We start from the raw sequence: 5,036 nt of genomic DNA on the forward strand, positions 1-5,036 counted from the left end.
CGGCCACGGCCCTGCAGACAACACACAACGCTCACAGAGCCAGCAATCGCCCAAAGAGCCACACGCGCAGGCGGATCCTTATCCATTCATGACGCGGCGCCCCACTCAGTACGGTCACACGCGGTGCATCACGTCAACAGAAAAAAAGACTCGCGGTGCGCACTCTCTCTCCTCCTTTCCCCTCACGCCCCGGAAGGAAGCGGCAGCTGCACGCAACTGCCAGCACCGAGTACAAAGGAAGCATCCACCTGCACTGCAATGTGTGTGTCGTGCGCGTGTGGCTGTGTGCGCCCACTGCCACGCTCAACAAAGTAGGAAAAAAGGAAGGGGAAAAAAGAGAAGAGGCGTAAAGCATCTGAAGGGACGCACAAACACAAATGCACAGCAGGGGTCCACGGCGGAAAGCAATAACAAATCAAACAACATTCATTTAAAAACAAAACAAAAAATTTCCCGTTCCTCACATTTTAACCCCACGCACAAAAAAAAAAAAAAAAAAAGATTTCCTCCACTACTGTTCCACACAAATAAAAAAAAAAAAAGAAAGTCGTCCTCTATTACTGTTCCACACAAATAAAAATAAAAAAGAAAAAGTCGTCCTCTATTACTGTTCCACACAAATAAAAATAAAAAAGAAAAAGTCGTCCTCTATTACTGTTCCACACAAATAAAAATAAAAAAGAAAAAGTCGTCCTCTATTACTGTTCCACACACACACACACACAAAAAAAAAAAGCGGCTGGTTACCGTGTGGCCATACCAAGTTTTTTTTTTTATTTTGCCCAAAAAGAAAATTAAATAATTACATGTCTTTCAACCGTCTGACCCTCCATGTGTCCGCACATCGTTTATATTTCATGGAGTCATCTGCGCGTTGCTGCTCCCCTCAGCCCTTTCATCGGCGCGTGAGTGCGGCCTGCAGAGCACAGTCACTCGTGTGTTTGTGGGGACTGAGAGAAGCACGCAGACATGACGGCAGTCGCGTCTCTCCATCGGAAGTGTGAGCGCAGCAAAAAAAAAAAAGAAAAGAGAAAAAAAAAAACACGGCGGCAGGGTGTGGCTGTGTGTGTGGCGCTACGGGTGTCTGCCCGCCCTGGCCGCAATAAAAGCAAAAAAAGAGGGAAAGAAATGTGTGCTCCGCCCCACAGGCCCTCGTCGCACGCCCACACGTCACGGCTCCCTCAGCGCGCCGTTCGTCGCGGCCCCTCCTCATGCGTGCAGCAGGCGAGGCGCACAGGGCCGTCGTCATGAGCGTGTCGGTGGGTGTGCGAGTGGAGCAGTTGGGCGGAAACACACGGCACCCCTCACAGGAAGAGTGCAGCAAGAAGCAATTAAAAAGAGGGAATAGTAAAAAAGAAAAATTCCATGGTGGTTGCCCTAAATCATCAAGCAAAAGGGAAGGAAAGTAATTAAGAAAAAAAAAAGAAATTATTCTCTGCGTAGTAAAATATATTCCTAGCGGTGTGTGTTTGTCGCTGCAGAGGAGAGCGCAAGTGTTCCCCACTGAGGCCGCACACTCCTCACGCAGCCGCAAAGCCCCACAGTCCCAGCAGAAGAAGCAGCGGCAGCAGTCCGCTCCCAGCAGACGTCAAGCCCACCACAGCCGCATGTTCTCTGGCGGCAGCTCCCTCCAGAGCTGCCCACCCCGCCAGTGCCTCCCCTGGGCCATTCAAAGTGTGGGCCTTGTCCTTGAGTGCATTTATCTCAGTGGAATTCAGTGGGCGGTTGTACAGAAACACGTTCGTCACCGTCACCTTAGTTTTCTGGCCGGCATCCTCACCGCACGCGCCAAAGCAAAAGCGTACAAGCTCAAGTGGCGCCTCACCTTTTAACGGCACTTCTTCCTCCCCCAGCGAATTACCATTAATGTACACAGAGGCCTTTTTGCCTTGCAGCATGAGTGCCACTCGGTATCCCTTCTTCGGCTCCCAACGGCCGCTCTGTGTTGTTTTATTGCCTTTGAGCCCCGTCCCCCACGTCTTATCCGCCGTATACGACAGTCCCATGGTATGATTGGAATTAGTGTCCGCCAACGTCGCAGTCAGTAGAGGAGTGTTCCCACTCGGAGTCTCTTCGATGGTCACCAACGCCACAAGTGTGAAGTTGTGGCTCAAGGATACATGACGCACATTATTGGCCTGAGTGTTCACGGACCATGATACCCTGGAGCTAGGCTCCGTCAATTGAAATCCATATCTGACCTTCTTTGCATTAGGCGTCACCGTCGCATTCAGGCAAAGGTACTCGTCGATCCACGTGCCATTGCTGGCCGCACCGGACAAAACTGCCACCAGACCCGCCGTGGGTATGGTCAATTTGGAGAAGAAGGCGTCCTTTTGCGCCCAAGTACTGAGGACGGACTTGATTGTACTCAGTTCCTCCGTCAGTCGAGAAAGCGACAAGGCACTGCTTTATCTTTTTCCCTCTGTTGTAAAAGATGCAAATTACCATCCGAGTACTGCAGGTTGCTGGTGAACAACCAATTCATACCATCCCTCATGGCAACCGGCCCAACACAAAACGAGCGGATGTTGTCCGTGACCCAAAGATAGAGCGCTCCTTCCGTTTCATTCCCCGAGGCGTTCCCTCGCTGAGTGTACAGCATGACCTTCCTGCCCTCAATGGTCGCGGTGATGAGGGCATCCACATGAAAGCTCAGATCCAAAATGGCTGTCGATTTTGACTTGGTCCACACGCCTGGGAGTGTCCCGATGGTCCCCGTCCACTTTGTCCCCATGTCACGCGACCCGTACACCCTCTGGCCAACCTCGCAATCAACAATCATGAGAAGTGATCCCTCCCATTCGGTGACGCGGGGGGTTTCGCATTTCGCAGGAGACGTTCCATTCGAAAGCATCCATTTTGCGCCGTCGTCCGTCGAATAAATGATCATGGAGTGACCCTCATCTTTTCCATCAAACGCAATCACGGGAAACACGAGCGTGCCATTGTTCATCAGAACACCTGAGCCACCAGAAGGAAAAAATCTCTCAAATTTACTTTCGTAAGAAGCAGCGGAAATGTTCACGCTTAACAGCGATTTGGGGTTGTCCCAGCTGATCCGTTTACTCGGCTCGCCGCCCGTAGAATTCGTGACAGTACCCACAACCAGTTTAAGGTCCAATCTGTCCCAATAAAAGTTCCCGTGTGAATAGGACCAAAGAGAGCTTTCCGAAAGAAGAAACACCTTATTGCCCCTCGTAATTGTTGTCGGTTGGCGGAAAACAACCAAACTTTGTTCTCTTGCCTCCGTTGCAGTAAGCACGGTGTGTGCCTTCCATGTACTTTTATTGATCTCAGCAACAAGAGTGGACCAATTCCACTTAGAATCAATGTACCCCGCAACAACGTCAGAGTAAAGGTGCGTAATTGATTGAGCACCGTCTTTTTGGGCGTTCGTCTGACCTTCGGCGAAAGCAGCAATTACTCCACCGGCACTGACGAGAGAGGGTGTAACAAATGAATCCCTCGGCGTACCTGCAGCAGTCCCCTCTTTCGGCAGCACCAGCGTCGTCTGCGGCACAAATAGATCGACTCCCCGCAGCTTATGAATATTTATTAAAACACTCTTCCCATTATTCCCTCCAGCGGCCGCAGCTCCACAGGTTCCACAGCACATTGTCACGACGACGAGGAGCAGCAACACCGCCGAAGTAAACACATGCCGGGACATGTTGGGTCTCTGCTGCTCACCCTCTCTTCCTTCCCTCCTCCTTCCGCTGGATCCGGTCACGCGGCGACGGTTGTGTTTGTTGGGTGCCTTATCTGCAGCAACACGTGAGAGCATATAAAAATGTGTGTGTGTGCTGTTGTTGGCGCTTTCAGTGCCTTCGAATCTCACAGTAGCGTTTCGCGTTTGTTTGCTTTCCTTCCTAGCGTGTGTCTGTGTTCAACAAGTGAAGGAAGAAAAAAGCGGCAGTACATCAGACACGTCCGTGGGGAGCAGAGCAGAGCACCCACGCAGAGAGCGGGACACAAGACAATCCGGAAGGAACAGCGCGGAGCACCATCGCCCTCACACACACACACACACACACACCATCGCAGTGCTGTCAGTCCGCGGGTGAGAGGATTCGGTCCTCTACACAACAAACGCACACACCGCCCGCATTCAACCACAATGGACGAGAAAAGGAGACACACCGCCTCCGCCTCCAGTTGAATCCCGCTGCGAACAGGATACGGCCACGGCCCTGCAGACAACACGCAACGCTCACAGAGCCAGCAATCGCCCAAAGAGCCACACGCGCAGGCGGATCCTTATCCATCCATGACGCGGCGCCCCACTCAGTACGGTCACACGCGGTGCATCACGTCAACAGAAAAAAAGACTCGCGGTGCGCACTCTCTCTCCTCCTTTCTCCTCACGCCCACGGAAGAAGGCGGCAGCTGCACGCAACTGCCAGCACCGAGTACAAAGGAAGCATCCACCTGCACTGCAATGTGTTTGTCCTGCGCGTGTGGCTGTGTGCGCCCACTGCCACGCTCAACAAAGTAGGAAAAAAGGAAGGGGAAAAAAGAGAAGAGGCGTAAAGCATCTGAAGGGACGCAAAAACACAAATGCACAGCAGGGGTCCACGGCGGAAAGCAATAACAAATCAAACAACATTCATTTAAAAACAAAACAAAAAATTTCCCGTTCCTCACATTTTAACCCCACGCACAAAAAAGAAAAAAAAAAAGATTTCCTCCACTACTGTTCCACACACACAAAAAAAAAAAAAAAGAAAGTCGTCCTCTATTACTGTTCCACACAAATAAAAATAAAAAAGAAAAAGTCGTCCTCTATTACTGTTCCAAACAAAAACAAAAACAAAAAAGCGGCTGCTTACCGTGTGGCCATACCAAGCTGTATTTTTTTTTTATTTTGCCCAAAAAGAAAATTAAATAATTACATGTCTTTCAACCGTCTGACCCTCCATGTGTCCGCACATAGTTTATATTTCATGGGGTCATCTGCGCGTTGCTGCTCCCCTCAGCCCTCTCATCGGCGCGTGAGTGCGGCCTGCAGAGCACAGTCACTCGTGTGTTTGTGG

At 50.8% G+C, this 5,036-nt stretch overlaps 1 pseudogene, besides 8 other annotated features; it reads right to left on the reverse strand.

The window, feature by feature from the left end:
• Positions 1-3,133: a sequence feature (areas not merged during assembly with more than two copies in the genome that could not be assigned to a particular haplotype).
• Positions 1,012-1,042: a microsatellite.
• On the reverse strand, positions 1,520-3,787 carry Tc00.1047053509821.20 (annotated as a pseudogene).
• Positions 3,134-3,326: a sequence feature (heterozygous, Esmeraldo-like haplotype).
• Positions 3,327-3,927: a sequence feature (areas not merged during assembly with more than two copies in the genome that could not be assigned to a particular haplotype).
• Positions 3,928-3,934: a sequence feature (haploid, Esmeraldo-like haplotype).
• Positions 3,935-5,036: a sequence feature (heterozygous, non-Esmeraldo-like haplotype).
• Positions 4,017-4,039: a microsatellite.
• Positions 4,799-4,819: a microsatellite.

This window comes from Trypanosoma cruzi, genomic scaffold (genome assembly GCF_000209065.1).
Source record: "Trypanosoma cruzi strain CL Brener 1047053516473 genomic scaffold, whole genome shotgun sequence".
In the NCBI taxonomy this organism is placed as follows: domain Eukaryota; phylum Euglenozoa; class Kinetoplastea; order Trypanosomatida; family Trypanosomatidae; genus Trypanosoma; species Trypanosoma cruzi.